Source organism: Schistocerca gregaria, unplaced genomic scaffold (assembly GCF_023897955.1).
Source record: "Schistocerca gregaria isolate iqSchGreg1 unplaced genomic scaffold, iqSchGreg1.2 ptg001059l, whole genome shotgun sequence".
NCBI lineage: Eukaryota > Metazoa > Arthropoda > Insecta > Orthoptera > Acrididae > Schistocerca > Schistocerca gregaria.
The window spans coordinates 15,001-32,500 of NW_026062405.1; the positions used below are offsets into that span (position 1 = coordinate 15,001).

The 17,500-nt window shown below is 51.0% G+C and overlaps 2 non-coding genes across 2 annotated transcripts; both read right to left on the reverse strand.

Moving 5' to 3' along the window:
- Positions 1-10,401: 10,401 nt before the first annotated feature.
- On the reverse strand, positions 10,402-10,556 carry LOC126327794 (5.8S ribosomal RNA). The gene has a single exon (XR_007561476.1). It is a non-coding gene; the product is annotated as a 5.8S ribosomal RNA (ribosomal RNA).
- A 361-nt stretch (positions 10,557-10,917) lies between these two features.
- LOC126327723 (small subunit ribosomal RNA) lies at positions 10,918-12,810 on the reverse strand. The gene has a single exon (XR_007561411.1). It is a non-coding gene; the product is annotated as a small subunit ribosomal RNA (ribosomal RNA).
- Between the last annotated feature and the right edge of the window lie 4,690 nt (positions 12,811-17,500).

Sequence of the window (17,500 nt, forward strand, 5' to 3'; positions counted from 1 at the left end):
CCTGTAACAAAGAACTAATTTCCTCTAACATTTTACATCTATAGTTTCGACCTGCAGGAACTCTAGGGACCTCAAGACCTGCGACTGGTCCAGCAATTCCATGTCTAGCATGGTACAGCATGGCTGCTTTCACCACTTCCAGGTCTAGAGGCATGCATCCTGTGAGAGTCTGTAGTGCTTCTGTCGACACCGTTCGACAGGCCCTCGTCATCTGCAACAAAAATGGCCTTTGTATCGTCATAAGTATTCTCCTAGTGTACCTGTGTTTTGTACGGTCTCCCCATGCTGCTGCGCCATACTTGCAGACAGATAAACAAAGTGCCTCGTATATTAGTCTCAGGGTTTTCTTTTGCAGCCCCCACTCCGACCTACTTACTCTTGTGAGAGCGCCAGAAACGGCAGATAGCTTCTTTTGGATATTTTTTACATGGGGGGTGAACAGGAGCCTTTCATCAAGTGTTATGCCGAGGTAGGTATGTTCCTGGACAAACCTAACTCTTTCCCCATCAAGTTCAAGTCTCGGTGGTCTTTCTCTATCAAATTTACCTTTGATGGTTATGGCTACCGTTTTCTGTTTGGAGATCCCTAGTTTATTTTGTGTGGTCCATTCGCTTATGGCTTGTAGTGCTCTCCTACCTCTCTCTTCGAGCTGCGACCTACTCTTCCCTTTTATGATGATGGCTAGATCATCTGCGTAGGCCACTTTATCCCACTGCTCACCATCTGTCGGTTGTACCACTTCGTCAAATACCAGGTTCCAGAGAAAGGGCCCACAGATAGAACCTTGTGGGCAGCCCTTTGAGATGTTTTTCGTAACTGACCCAGAGTTGCTGTGGACAGTGGCCTTCCTGTTCTTAAAGTAGTTTTCTACTAGGTGGTACATGTTTTGGGGACAACTCATCGCTCTGAGTCGCCTCATTACACTTGGCCACCACAGATTGTCGAAGGCGCCTGCTATGTCCACAAAAATGACAACAACATATTTTTCGTCACAGTTTACACTGGAGACAACCCGCCTGATTGCCATTTCTGTGGATGCACCCTTTCTGAAACCAAATTGGTTTGTTGCCTTCAGTCCTGATTCTTCATATCTTTTGTCCAGTCTGGTCACTATTAGCTTTTCCAATACTTTGCCGAGGATAGGGAGCAGGCAGATAGGTCGATATGATTTCACCTCATCCCTTGGCTTTGTGATAGACTTAAGTAGTATGCAGACGTTTCCGGTTTTCCAATTGTTGGGGAAGGTGGACTCTCTAAGGCAGCTGTTGTAGGTGTCAATGAGGAGTGCAGGACTGTGTTCCCACACACGCTTTATCATGGCATCATCTATGCCATCTGGTCCTGTGGCTTTGTGTGGTCTGCATGCCTTCACTGCAGCCTCTATCTCTTGTACTGAGAAGTCTAGCTCCGTTTCTTCGTTGTGGTACGCTATATTTTGCTCCTTCACAGCTGATTGCTGTGTTGTGTCCTCCTCTGGGTCATCATCCGGTAGTAAGTTATTCAGCAGTTCTTTCACTGTTTCCTGCCAGGTCATGGTAGGGCCTCGTCCGGCAACTTTTACATTGCTGAGGACAGTTTCGGTGCCATATTTAGGGCGGAGGATTCTATCAGTCAGCTTCCAGGGGTCATTGCCATTGCAGTCTTTTATCCATTTTTTCCAAGTATCTGTCTTTGCTCTCACAATTTCCTTATTATATTTATTTTTGGTGCTTCTGTATGTTGCCTTTGCTGCCAGGATTTCTGTCTCATGATTTGCACGGCGTGCATTCTGAAGCCGGTGTCGAGCTGCAATTGTGTCCTGCCGCATTTTTGTCAGAGTTTCATTCCACCAGGGTACAGCATCTTTCAGCCGTGTTCTTCTTCTCATGGCCTTCCTGCAGCACTCTTGTATTGCTGTCTGTAGGAAGTCTACTTTATCATTTGCAGTTGTTCCTGCTGCGTTTGGCCAATTTTCCATTCTGGTGGTCAGCTGGCGGTCAAAAACTTGCCATTTTGCAAAGGTGGTGTTGTATCTCAGTAGCTCTTGTGTGACCCTCTCCCTTTGTTGTTTTGAGATCTCAAACGTGATGGCCCTGTGGTCACTTGAGGTCCATTCCTCTTGAATCGTCCATCTAGAGACCATCCTTGATATGTTTGCTGAGCAAAGTGTTACGTCAATGTTGTTTTCCCCAGCTGGCCCGCTGAAAGTTGTTAGTGGTGAATCTCGATTTAATACAGTTAAGCCATGTTGGAAGATGAGATCCTCTAGTTTTCTTCCTGCTTCATCTGTGTCCAGGCTGTGCCATAGTGGTGACATGGCATTCGCGTCCATTGCTATTATGACAGCTTTTCCTTGGATTTCGTGGATGATGGTATCCAGTCGATGTAGATATTCATCAATTGGCGTGTGGAACTGGCAGTATAGGCTTACTAAGTATATTTCTCCGAAGTCGCCTGTTACTGCAGCTACAGCGGTATGAGCATCACAAAGGGAGCTTATCTGCAGAACAGTCAGGTTCGTATTTCTTATTCCTATGGCTGCTTTCGGTATCCCATGATGGCTGCTGTACACTAGGCGGAAATCTGGAGGATATCCTTTAATGTTATTTCCTGTAACATAGGGCTCTTGGATAAGAACAATATCAAGGTTTTCCTCTTCCATCTTAAGTGATGCTTGACTAGGTACTACTTTGGATCTCTGCCCATTTATTTGGAGAAACTTGAGGGTGCTGGACTTTGTGTTCACCTTATCTACCTGTCGACCTAGGGACTGTGGCGTATAAGTGTTACTGGCCATATTCAGTTCTTTGTTCTTCTTTCGCTATGAATCTGACATATTCGGGGCAGTTTTTGTCCATTACTGAGTGGTCATATGGCTTCTTCCAGTGCTTACAGTTTGCACATTGTGGTGCCTTGTTCCTGCTACAGCATTCCTTAATGCTATGTCCTGGTGCTGCACAGTGCCCACAGATTGTTTCAGCACTTCTGCAAGTTTGTGTTGTATGCCCAAAACCATGGCATTTGTAGCACCTGGTCGCCTTGCTGAACTTCTGCAGCCTGTGAGAGGTACAGTTTATGTATGCTCTACCTTGCGCCATCAGATGATGCCAATACTTTGCTTCCATTTCCAGAACGATGTTTACAGTATCTGTGTTCCTTGGACCTGTTTTAAATAGTGCTCTTATTCCTGTCTCAGCTGCATTCTTTGTGCCACCTATTGAAGAAAGATTCCTCGTGTACAGCTCCATTACCAGTTCCTCTTCGCTGATTTGCCTTGGGACATCAAACAGGATCACCCTTGGGTTTTTCTTCCTGGGGTCAGTTACTGTGATCCCTGAATCGCCTATTTCCCTACATTTCTTTATTTTCTCTGCTTCAGCGTCATTTGGTACCTCTAAGATGACGCCACTATCCTTCAGAGTCCTACATTTCGTAATCTTGACGTCCTTCAGTGTTCCTTTTACAATGTCTTTTATGGTGTCCTGAAGCTCTTTCTCTGGCTGTTTTCCATCTGCTGGTCTAAAAACAAGGACTTTTGGGGTCTGGTTTGGCATAGGTCTTATATCAGTTTTGGCTTTGCTTGCGCTGACTGCAGTGGCATAGCTCACAGGTGGTTGTTCTGTTGCTGGGGGAGATTCCTTCAGGCATTTCAGCTCTGTTTTCAGTTGCGCTATTTCCATCTCGTATTTCCTTAGGATCTGTTCATAGGCAGCCATTTTCCCTAGCAAGAATTTCTTCTGAACATTGTTTATCCTGTTGTTTTCATTGAACATGTATGCTTCTAGCTCTTCCCTCATTTCTACCATTGTTTGCAGATCACCTGTCTTTGACTTCTCGACAATTTCGGTTGTCATGGCTGTAACCTGTGTGCTTTTCCGAACACTATTTTCTGGATCTGCGTCCTTATTTTGCCCCATCATGGGGCTGGCCGCCTTTCTGACGCCAAGGTAGGTCGGTGCGTTAGCAGTGGCTTCCGTGCGCTGCGCGACGAGCAGCTGCCGCGCTGGGGACGAGCCTTGGCGCGCGGCCTTGGAGCAGGCATGCACTGGCCCGCTGGGGACGAGCCTTCGCGCCCTGATCCCCTGTGGCACGCGACCGCTTTCACTGTTGCAGACAGCCTTCGAGTATTTCTACCGCTACCTGCCTTCTGCTGTGAGCCACGGCTCCGGAATTGGCGGATATTTTTAGCCCCGCGTTTTGATATTGGTTTGAGCTGGGCAGCGGAAGGCGTCGCTTCTAGTATGGAGGTTGCGGGAGTTTATACCGAACGGCGCGTGGGCGCACGTGCGACGTTACAATAATAGTTTTATTTCTTAGACTAATTATCCTACAGCTGAGCTACAAACATGTTTCGAAAGCGCATGATTTGAACAACAAAACCCTATTGCTACAGAATTTTCCAACTAAGGTGGAGACCGCTTCTAGTATGGAGCGTGCGGGAGTTTATACCGAACGGCGCGTGGGCGCACGTACGACGTTACAATAATAATATTATTTCTTAGACTACTTATCCTACAGCTGAGTTACAGACATGCTTCAAAAGCGCATGAGTTGAACAACAAAACCCTATTGCTACAGAAATTTTCAACTAAGGTTGGGACCGCAGACGCGCACTTTGTAGCCATGTGAGAGTCTCCAGAGAGGTGCGCGTGGCTCACGCACTATGCAACCTTAACCGCTCTATCACTTAGGTTATGGACACCACATCTAAGCTAAGAGCATATTTGTGAGGCGGATGACCCACACTACAGGAACCTACACACTATAGAGATCGCGTAACTAGGGTGAGGGCGGTAGACCGACGGCTTTGTCACCACGCTGGAGTTTCTACAGAAACGCACAATTCTGTAGAAACGCACGTTGGCACACGCCCGACTTACATTGAACGCATATTCGAAAAGAGCATAAAACACACTACAAGGAACTATTTACTACAGAATTTACCTGACTAATGTGGGGGCTGCAGGGCACCGGATTTGTTACAGCGTGCGAGATTTTAGGAACGGCGCGTCAGCGCACGCACGACTTTACGTTGACCGTTATGTTTCTTAAATTATACATCTCACGACAAAACTAAAAGCATATTCAGTGGGAGAATAGAGTACACTATGGAACCTACACACTAAATGATTTTCGCTACGTAAGGTTAGGGCTGCAAGCCGACGGTTTTGTCAACGCGCAAGATTTCCTACAGAGCGAGGCGTCGGCACATACTCGACTTTACATTGACCATTATATTTCTAAAACTATTCATCACACAACAAAATTGGAAGCATATTCGGGATGAATATAGAGTACACTACAGGAAACTATTCTGTACGGAATTTTCCTAACTAGTATGGGGGCTACAAAACGCCGGTTTTGTCACAGAGCGGGGCGTCGGCACATACGCGACTTTATATTGACCGATATATTTCTAAAAATATTCATCAAACAAGAAAATTGGAAGCATATTCGGAAAGAGCATAGAGTACACTACAAGAAACTATTCTCTACGGGATTTTCCTAACTAGTATGGGGGCTGCGGAACGCCTGTTCTGTCGCAGCGTGAGAGTTCCTAGGGAACAGCGCGTAGGCGCGCACTCTATCTTACTTCCACAGTTTTATTTCTTAGGTTATCCGTCAAACAGCAAAACTACAAGTATATTCAGAAAATGGAGATAAGAAACTAAAGGACCTTATACATTAAAGACGTTTGCTAGATACAATGAGGGTTACAGACCGACGAAATTCGTCACCACGCTGAAAATTCTGCAGAGCCGGGCGTCGGCACTTGCACGACTTTACAATGACAGTTTATTTTTTTTTTAAACTATCCATCACACCGGAACATTGAAAGCGCTTTCGGAAAGAGCATAGGGTACACAACAAGATACTATTCCAAACAGAGTTTCTAACTTATCTGGGAGCTGCAGAGTGCCGGTTTTGTTGCCGCCTGGGAGTTTTAGGGAACGGCGCATCGGCGCATGCACGACTTTCCATTGGCAGTTTTATTTCCTGAATTATTCATCACACAACAAAATAGAACCATATTCAAAAATATAATATAATATACTAAAGGAACCTATACACTACTGACAAATTTCAACTGAGGTGAGGACTGCATGGCGCCCGATTTGCCACCGCGCGGCAGTTTCTATGGAACGGCACGGCAGCAGACGCACCACTTCACGTCAGCGGTTTTATTTATGAAATAATGCATTACAAAATAGAGCAGAGAGCATACTAGGGAAGGCGAAGGACCACACTACGAGAAACTATGCTCTACAGGATACTCCGAACAGAGTGAGGGCTGCAAATCTTCTGTTTCCACCGCGCAAGTGATTCTACCGAAAACTTGCGAGTGCGAACGCACGACGTTGCATTTAGCTATTATATTTATTCAAATGTGCGCACACAACCAAACTACAAACATGTTCTGAGAGGACAAGGTCTGCGCTTTCAATTTATAGCTTGAAATTTGATTGTACCGAAGTAAGTTTGTCAGTGGAGTGAATCCTAGACCCACTGAGCAGGATACGCACTGACAGGCACAAGTTTAACAGAAAATTAGCAATGCCGCTTACTTACTGTGACGGTCTCTTCCACAGTTTCTCAGCAACAACTCCAGCGTCCAGTAGTGTAGTTCGATTGACGTTGAGCACTTGTTTAATACATCAGTAGGCAATCCCTTTATCTATGCCACGGAAGTACATACCATGATGGGAATATTTTATTTTACTCCGTTTCTATTTGAGCAAATAGAATCAAACTTCACTGTACCACTTTTGGCAGCGAATTGCAGCGCCGACTAACTTTTTTAGCGCAACGGAGGTATTTTACATACTTAAAGCATTGTGTGAACACCTACACGATTTGCGCGTTACAGCTGGAAATACGCTATTCACAAAAACTGCCGTCGCATAAAAACGACTGGCCGTATTACAATAAAATTTACACAGAAGGCGTAAAGTGTATAGGCGCTGCTGTGAGAAAAATTTCTCCTCGATCGCTGTAGAATTGTCTAGTTAAACGAAGAATATGTGGTACCGCAGTCGCGTGGTCAGCGCTACAGGCGTAGCGGCAAGCACAGGCAGGGACTGTTTCCCGACGCGGCAAAAACCGTTATCACTAAACTTGCTGTAACTATTTAACTACTACGCGTATGACATTCAAATTCACACACCTTAACTACGAACACTCACAGATGCACTATGCCAAATCTCAATACGATCGCAGCACTCTTTCCCGGTAAAGCCGACTACGACGCGGGAGCCGACAACGCGCGCGTGCGTCCACTGCGAGGGACAGCGGGAATCTCGTTAATCCATTCATGCGCGTCACTAATTAGATGACGAGGCATTTGGCTACCTTAAGAGAGTCATAGTTACTCCCGCCGTTTACCCGCGCTTGCTTGAATTTCTTCACGTTGACATTCAGAGCACTGGGCAGAAATCACATTGCGTCAACACCCGCTAGGGCCATCGCAATGCTTTGTTTTAATTAGACAGTCGGATTCCCCCAGTCCGTGCCAGTTCTGAGTTGATCGTTGAATGGCGGCCGAAGAGAATCCGCGCACCCGCGCGCCCCCGGAGGAGCACGCTAAGGCGGACGCGGCCTCGCAGCAAGGAAGATCCGTGGGAGGCCAAGGCACGGGACCGAGCTCGGATCCTGCACGCAGGTTGAAGCACCGGGGCGCGAACGCCGCGCAGGCGCGCGCATCCTGCACCGCCGGCCAGCACGAGGCCAACCAACGGCGAGAGCAGACCACGCCCGCGCTAAACGCCCGCACTTACCGGCACCCCTACGGCACTCACCTCGCCCAGGCCCGGCACGTTAGCGCTGACCCACTTCCCGACCAAGCCCGACACGCCCCGATCCTCAGAGCCAATCCTTATCCCGAAGTTACGGATCCAATTTGCCGACTTCCCTTACCTACATTATTCTATCGACTAGAGGCTCTTCACCTTGGAGACCTGCTGCGGATATGGGTACGAACCGGCGCGACACCTCCACGTGGCCCTCTCCCGGATTTTCAAGGTCCGAGGGGAAGATCGGGACACCGCCGCAACTGCGGTGCTCTTCGCGTTCCAAACCCTATCTCCCTGCTAGAGGATTCCAGGGAACTCGAACGCTCATGCAGAAAAGAAAACTCTTCCCCGATCTCCCGACGGCGTCTCCGGGTCCTTTTGGGTTACCCCGACGAGCATCTCTAAAAGAGGGGCCCGACTTATATCGGTTCCGCTGCCGGGTTCCGGAATAGGAACCGGATTCCCTTTCGCCCAACGGGGGCCAGCACAAAGTGCATCATGCTATGACGGCCCCCATCAACATCGGATTTCTCCTAGGGCTTAGGATCGACTGACTCGTGTGCAACGGCTGTTCACACGAAACCCTTCTCCGCGTCAGCCCTCCAGGGCCTCGCTGGAGTATTTGCTACTACCACCAAGATCTGCACCGACGGCGGCTCCAGGCAGGCTCACGCCCAGACCCTTCTGCGCCCACCGCCGCGACCCTCCTACTCGTCAGGGCTTCGCGGCCGGCCGCGAGGACCGGCCATGACTGCCAGACTGACGGCCGAGTATAGGCCCGACGCTTCAGCGCCATCCATTTTCAGGGCTAGTTGCTTCGGCAGGTGAGTTGTTACACACTCCTTAGCGGATTCCGACTTCCATGGCCACCGTCCTGCTGTCTTAAGCAACCAACGCCTTTCATGGTTTCCCATGAGCGTCGATTCGGGCGCCTTAACTCGGCGTTTGGTTCATCCCACAGCGCCAGTTCTGCTTACCAAAAGTGGCCCACTTGGCACTCCGATCCGAGTCGTTTGCTCGCGGCTTCAGCATATCAAGCAAGCCGGAGATCTCACCCATTTAAAGTTTGAGAATAGGTTGAGGTCGTTTCGGCCCCAAGGCCTCTAATCATTCGCTTTACCGGATGAGACTCGTACGAGCACCAGCTATCCTGAGGGAAACTTCGGAGGGAACCAGCTACTAGATGGTTCGATTAGTCTTTCGCCCCTATACCCAGCTCCGACGATCGATTTGCACGTCAGAATCGCTACGGACCTCCATCAGGGTTTCCCCTGACTTCGTCCTGGCCAGGCATAGTTCACCATCTTTCGGGTCCCAACGTGTACGCTCTAGGTGCGCCTCACCTCGCAATGAGGACGAGACGCCCCGGGAGTGCGGAGGCCGCCGCCCCGTGAAGGGCGGGGAAGCCCCATCCTCCCTCGGCCCGCGCAAGGCGAGACCTTCACTTTCATTACGCCTTTAGGTTTCGTACAGCCCAATGACTCGCGCACATGTTAGACTCCTTGGTCCGTGTTTCAAGACGGGTCGTGAAATTGTCCAAAGCTGAAGCGCCGCTGACGGGAGCGATTATTCCGCCCGAGAGCATCCCGAGCCAACAGCGGCGCGGGTCCGGGGCCGGGCCAGGTAGGTCCGTCATCCGGGAAGAACCGCGCGCGCTTGCCGGGAGCCCGAGCGCCCAAAGGGGCGAATCGACTCCTCCAGATATACCGCCGAGCAGCCAGCCAGGACACCGGGGCTCTGCCCAACAGACGCGAACCGAGGCCCGCGGAAGGACAGGCTGCGCACCCGGGCCGTAGGCCGGCACCCAGCGGGTCGCGACGTCCTACTAGGGGAGAAGTGCGGCCCACCGCACACCGGAACGGCCCCACCCCGCGGCGAGTGGAAAGGCAACCGGACACGACCCCGCCGCGGATTGCTCCGCGCGGGCGGCCGGCCCCATCTGCCGAGGGCGGGGGCCAGTGGCCGGATGGGCGTGAATCCCACCCGTTCGACCTTTCGGACTTCTCACGTTTACCCCAGAACGGTTTCACGTACTTTTGAACTCTCTCTTCAAAGTTCTTTTCAACTTTCCCTCACGGTACTTGTTCGCTATCGGTCTCGTGGTCATATTTAGTCTCAGATGGAGTTTACCACCCACTTGGAGCTGCACTCTCAAGCAACCCGACTCGAAGGAGAGGTCCCGCCGACGCTCGCACCGGCCGCTACGGGCCTGGCACCCTCTACGGGCCGTGGCCTCATTCAAGTTGGACTTGGGCTCGGCGCGAGGCGTCGGGGTAGTGGACCCTCCCAAACACCACATGCCACGACAGGCGGCAGCCTGCGGGGTTCGGTGCTGGACTCTTCCCTGTTCGCTCGCCGCTACTGGGGGAATCCTTGTTAGTTTCTTTTCCTCCGCTTAGTAATATGCTTAAATTCAGCGGGTAGTCTCGCCTGCTCTGAGGTCGTTGTACGAGGTGTCGCACGCCACACCGCCAGCCGGCTGTGCACGCTACCGAGAAAGTACCGGTATGCGAACCGCCAGGCGACGGGCGCGCATCGCACGTTTAAGGAGACGCGGCCGGCCACACAGGCGACCACGACACTCCCACGTCTCCGAAGCGGGACAAACGCCGCGCGCTTCAGTATACGTAGCCGACCCTCAGCCAGACGTGGCCCGGGAACGGAATCCATGGACCGCAATGTGCGTTCGAAACGTCGATGTTCATGTGTCCTGCAGTTCACATGTCGACGCGCAATTTGCTGCGTTCTTCATCGACCCACGAGCCGAGTGATCCACCGTCCTGGGTGATCTTTTCCTTTTCAGTCTCCCACTGTCTCTTTCAAGACAGTAGCATTTGCGGGACTGAGGCGTCTGACGGCCCCTGTTCCACTATTTTTTTGTGTCCAACGGCCTCACAGCCGATGGGCGTCGTACGGCTCCACACCGGAGCGGACAGGCACTCGGGCGAACGTCATTCAAAACCGGCGCCAGGCGCCAGGTACCGCAGGCCAGCCGCTCCAGAGCTTCAGCGCTCGTACCACACAACAACAACACTTCCGCTAGTTTTGAGAGGCACGCGTGGTTCCGCACGCGGCGCACGGCCACTGCCGTACAGGTAGCGTGTTGCGCGACACGACACGCACATCGAAAGACATGCAGTCTAGTCGGTAATGATCCTTCCGCAGGTTCACCTACGGAAACCTTGTTACGACTTTTACTTCCTCTAAATGATCAAGTTTGGTCATCTTTCCGGTAGCATCGGCAACGACAGAGTCGATGCCGCGTACCAGTCCGAAGACCTCACTAAATCATTCAATCGGTAGTAGCGACGGGCGGTGTGTACAAAGGGCAGGGACGTAATCAACGCGAGCTTATGACTCGCGCTTACTGGGAATTCCTCGTTCATGGGGAACAATTGCAAGCCCCAATCCCTAGCACGAAGGAGGTTCAGCGGGTTACCCCGACCTTTCGGCCTAGGAAGACACGCTGATTCCTTCAGTGTAGCGCGCGTGCGGCCCAGAACATCTAAGGGCATCACAGACCTGTTATTGCTCAATCTCGTGCGGCTAGAAGCCGCCTGTCCCTCTAAGAAGAAAAGTAATCGCTGACAGCACGAAGGATGTCACGCGACTAGTTAGCAGGCTAGAGTCTCGTTCGTTATCGGAATTAACCAGACAAATCGCTCCACCAACTAAGAACGGCCATGCACCACCACCCACCGAATCAAGAAAGAGCTATCAATCTGTCAATCCTTCCGGTGTCCGGGCCTGGTGAGGTTTCCCGTGTTGAGTCAAATTAAGCCGCAGGCTCCACTCCTGGTGGTGCCCTTCCGTCAATTCCTTTAAGTTTCAGCTTTGCAACCATACTTCCCCTGGAACCCAAAAGCTTTGGTTTCCCGGAGGCTGCCCGCCGAGTCATCGGAGGAACTGCGGCGGATCGCTGGCTGGCATCGTTTATGGTTAGAACTAGGGCGGTATCTGATCGCCTTCGAACCTCTAACTTTCGTTCTTGATTAATGAAAACATACTTGGCAAATGCTTTCGCTTCTGTTCGTCTTGCGACGATCCAAGAATTTCACCTCTAACGTCGCAATACGAATGCCCCCGCCTGTCCCTATTAATCATTACCTCGGGTTCCGAAAACCAACAAAATAGAACCGAGGTCCTATTCCATTATTCCATGCACACAGTATTCAGGCGGGCTTGCCTGCTTTAAGCACTCTAATTTGTTCAAAGTAAACGTGCCGGCCCACCGAGACACTCAACAAAGAGCACCCTGGTAGGATTTAAACGGGGTCCGCCTCGGGACGCGAAAGCACCCCTTCGGCTCGCCCCACCGGCAGGACGTCCCACGATACATGCCAGTTAAACACCGACGGGCGGTGAACCAACAGCGTGGGACACAAATCCAACTACGAGCTTTTTAACCGCAACAACTTTAATATACGCTATTGGAGCTGGAATTACCGCGGCTGCTGGCACCAGACTTGCCCTCCAATAGATACTCGTTAAAGGATTTAAAGTGTACTCATTCCGATTACGGGGCCTCGGATGAGTCCCGTATCGTTATTTTTCGTCACTACCTCCCCGTGCCGGGAGTGGGTAATTTGCGCGCCTGCTGCCTTCCTTGGATGTGGTAGCCGTTTCTCAGGCTCCCTCTCCGGAATCGAACCCTGATTCCCCGTTACCCGTTACAACCATGGTAGGCGCAGAACCTACCATCGACAGTTGATAAGGCAGACATTTGAAAGATGCGTCGCCGGTACGAGGACCGTGCGATCAGCCCAAAGTTATTCAGAGTCACCAAGGCAAACGGACCAGACAAGCCAATCCGATTGGTTTTGATCTAATAAAAGCGTCCCTTCCATCTCTGGTCGGGACTCTGTTTGCATGTATTAGCTCTAGAATTACCACAGTTATCCAAGTAACGTGGGTACGATCTAAGGAACCATAACTGATTTAATGAGCCATTCGCGGTTTCACCTTAATGCGGCTTGTACTGAGACATGCATGGCTTAATCTTTGAGACAAGCATATGACTACTGGCAGGATCAACCAGGGAGCTGCGTCAACTAGAGCTGAGCAGCCGGCCGCCCGGGAGTGTGTCCCGGGGGCCCGCGCGAACACGCAAGCGTCCGCTCAATTATTCTGCAAACAGGAGGAGGCCGAGCTCCCCTGCACGATACACCTCGAAACCCTCTCAGGTCCCGGCGGCGCGCAGCGCCGTCCTAGGTACTTGGTCGGTTTCGAGAGAGGCGCAATCACCCGGAGTTAGGCGAGTAGACGGTTTTAGTGCAAACACCCTTGCTCCCAACTGAGCTTGCCGCTGCCGACAGAGGCCCGGGAGCGTGCTGTCGTGGCATTGCCGGCGGGAGACAACACGCGCCACCTATGGTGACCGGCAGCTCCAACGCCAGCGCCACACAAGGGCAAAGCCCCACTTGGGTGCAGAAGCGAACTCTCCCAGCACAGCGCACGCGCCAACACGTCCGCACAACTGCGATACAAACCACCTGCGAGAACCGCTGGGGCGACCGAGCAGCAGACGGCGTCGCGGCGCCGAGTGCCAGGCGGCGGCGCATCCTCAACGCACACAGTCCTCAATCAGACCAGCACACTGCAGATGTCCACCGCGCTTCGCACCGGGCTCGGCTGAACCAACTTTGGCCGCCAGGCGCCGCGTGCAGGGTGCGCCGCAGCGTAGCTGCGCCGCCTGCCGGGCCCGTCTGCTGGCGCTCCTGCCACTCGGCGCCCCCCACCAGCCGGCTGTTGCGCGTGCGCCCACGCAGCGCGCGGCCAACACGCCGGGCGGCCCCCCTTCACCGGCCGGGAACAGTCCCACCAAGCCACCGCCGCGTATCGCTTCATACCCACATGGGCCTAGTCACGTGTGTGGATGTGGCGGGTACCGCTGAAACAACCGGTTAATAGCTGTACCGATCGTCGCCATTACAGATTCACCTCCAGCGTGAACAACCGCTCAACAACGGATTTCCAGTTCATTTGCGTATCTTGGGCAGTAAACGTAGATGTCCACCTACATTTGCGAATTCAACAATTCTTGCATGCCAGGATGTCATGTGTCACGACACGCTACATCAGACCACATACACACTGCGACATGTGCAGAAGAGAACACGTGGAAGGTGGCCCGCGCACGTATGCGATGTCCCTTCCGCGATCCACTGTCAACCGGCATCTGCGGCATGTCCCAGATATGGAACGCGGTCCACCAGGGTAGCACTTTGTGTGAGGCAATACGACAAAGTCGGAATACACGCGTCACTACATCAGACGGCTCACGCTGACCTGACCTGACCTGACCTGACCTGACTCACCGCACCACCACACCCAGCGACCCAGGGTGACATACAATGCGTTCGTACGTTCCTCCCACACGCCTCTACGGCGTACCACAGTGCAACCTAGCTGTTATTGGGAGACGAGACAAGTAGCATCGAGCACAACATATGGAAATTGAGATTCGACACCGTTGGGCACAGCCAGCGTACGGTCACACGTATCACACTACTTCACTCTGTACGTAACGACCGATGATCGGTACAGCGTGTGGGTTACGCGTACGACATCAGCGGACAATGGACACAGACCATACCACGACGTACACTGAGGGCGTCGACATCTGAATGCAACTGAACAGCTGCGAGGCTCATTTAACACTCAAACGCCAGACCGACCAGCTTGAGAGGACAGAGACACAAAGAGAGGGACAGAGGGAGGGGGGGGGGCCGATATAGTCCTATTGCAGTACAATTGACAGTGGATAGCGGGAATATGTGGAAAGTAAGCAACACTCGCAAGACATCTACATGAGGATAACAACGACACCAGAGATTCCGAGCAGTGAACTATGTTAGGCAAAGGGACAACGTGGGTTAGGTTAAGGGACAACGTGGGTTAGGTTAAGGGACAACGTGGGTTAGGTTAAGGGACAACGTGGGTTAGGTTAAGGGACAACGTGGGTTAGGTTAAGGGACAACGTGGGTTAGGTTAAGGGACAACGTGGGTTAGGTTAAGGGACAACGTGGGTTAGGTTAAGGGACAACGTGGGTTAGGTTAAGGGACAACGTGGGTTAGGTTAAGGGACAACGTGGGTTAGGTTAAGGGACAACGTGGGTTAGGTTAAGGGACAACGTGGGTTAGGTTAAGGGACAACGTGGGTTAGGTTAAGGGACAACGTGGGTTAGGTTAAGGGACAACGTGGGTTAGGTTAAGGGACAACGTGGGTTAGGTTAAGGGACAACGTGGGTTAGGTTAAGGGACAACGTGGGTTAGGTTAAGGGACAACGTGGGTTAGGTTAAGGGACAACGTGGGTTAGGTTAAGGGACAACGTGGGTTAGGTTAAGGGACAACGTGGGTTAGGTTAAGGGACAACGTGGGTTAGGTTAAGGGACAACGTGGGTTAGGTTAAGGGACAACTTGAGTTAGGTTAAGGGGCAACTTGAGTTAGGTTAAGGGGCAACTTGAGTTAGGTTAAGGGACAACTTGAGTTAGGTTAAGGGACAACTTGAGTTAGGTTAAGGGACAACTTGAGTTAGGTTAAGGGACAACTTGAGTTAGGTTAAGGGACAACTTGAGTTAGGTTAAGGGACAACTTGAGTTAGGTTAAGGGACAACTTGAGTTAGGTTAAGGGACAACTTGAGTTAGGTTAAGGGGCAACTTGAGTTAGGTTAAGGGGCAACTTGAGTTAGGTTAAGGGGCAACTTGAGTTAGGTTAAGGGGCAACTTGAGTTAGGTTAAGGGGCAACTTGAGTTAGGTTAAGGGGCAACTTGAGTTAGGTTAAGGGGCAACTTGAGTTAGGTTAAGGGGCAACTTGAGTTAGGTTAAGGGGCAACTTGAGTTAGGTTAAGGGGCAACTTGAGTTAGGTTAAGGGGCAAATTGAGTTAGGTTAAGGGGCAACTTGAGTTAGGTTAAGGGGCAAATTGAGTTAGGTTAAGGGGCAAATTGAGTTAGGTTAAGGGGCAAATTGAGTTAGGTTAAGGGGCAAATTGAGTTAGGTTAAGGGGCAAATTGAGTTAGGTTAAGGGGCAAATTGAGTTAGGTTAAGGGGCAAATTGAGTTAGGTTAAGGGGCAAATTGAGTTAGGTTAAGGGGCAAATTGAGTTAGGTTAAGGGGCAAATTGAGTTAGGTTAAGGGGCAAATTGAGTTAGGTTAAGGGGCAAATTGAGTTAGGTTAAGGGGCAAATTGAGTTAGGTTAAGGGGCAAATTGAGTTAGGTTAAGGGGCAAATTGAGTTAGGTTAAGGGGCAAATTGAGTTAGGTTAAGGGGCAAATTGAGTTAGGTTAAGGGGCAAATTGAGTTAGGTTAAGGGGCAAATTGAGTTAGGTTAAGGGATAATCTGGTACAACCACAGTTAGGTTAAGCGATAATCTGGTACAACCACAGTTAGGTTAAGCGATAATCTGGTACAGCCACAGTTAGGTTAAGCGATAATCTGGTACATCCACAGTTAGGTTAAGCGATAATCTGGTACAGCCACAGTTAGGTTAAGCGATAATCTGGTACAGCCACAGTTAGGTTAAGCGATAATCTGGTACAGCCACAGTTAGGTTAAGCGATAATCTGGTACAGCCACAGTTAGGTTAAGCGATAATCTGGTACAGCCACAGTTAGGTTAAGCGATAATCTGGTACAGCCACAGTTAGGTTAAGCGATAATCTGGTACAGCCACAGTTAGGTTAAGCGATAATCTGGTACAGCCACAGTTAGGTTAAGCGATAATCTGGTACAGCCACAGTTAGGTTAAGCGATAATCTGGTACAGCCACAGTTAGGTTAAGCGATAATCTGGTACAGCCACAGTTAGGTTAAGCGATAATCTGGTACAGCCACAGTTAGGTTAAGCGATAATCTGGTACAGCCACAGTTAGGTTAAGCGATAATCTGGTACAGCCACAGTTAGGTTAAGCGATAATCTGGTACATCCACAGTTAGGTTAAGCGATAATCTTGGTTAAATTCGGTATTGTGTGGGAAGGGGGCAGAGAGAGTGGGGGGGGGGGTGGATAGTGGTGGCAGTACGCGGATGCCTGAGTCACCGTCAGATATGTCACGTCGGTGCGATGCTTGTAGCAAGAGGCTGGCGGGTCTGTGTCTCTCTCACTTCTGCAATTTTTCATGTGGTATAACACGAGGGCGGGGGGTGATATTTGGTGCCCGTCTGTGTAGGATGTGTGTTGGTGGTGTTGGTTTATCTGAGCAATGGTAGTTGTCGGAGGAGTGGGGTATTGTGCTTTTATAGGTGGACCTACTGCTCTGGTTATCATAGTGTCGACGGTGCAATGTGGCAGAGAGGATGCACTCGACATTGTCGCATTCCAGATGTTTACGTATTGTGTGTCTCCGTTGCAGGCCGAGAGTGGTGCATGTTCGAGTGTCTGGCTGACGTGCGATTCACGTTGTGTGCCCAGTCTTACAGCACGTATAGGGACATTCGCATAAATCATCTATATGTGGCCTTGCATCATTTACTAAGCAGTGCCGTGAGACGACCGAACTATTAGGAAAGTACTGATGTACCGCATAATGTTTACCTTCCACCACACGGCGAGTATCGACTCTGCCCAGCGTTGCCACCGCAGGCAGCGGTCACCGTCACCATTGTGCGGCGGAACGGAACATCTATATCCTCAGAGGAGCACTCTTTGCCGCCGGGCGTCAGGTCTCGCGGCCTGCCGGCCAGCGCCCACGACGAACTTACTGCATGTATAGGGACAGCGGGAATTTG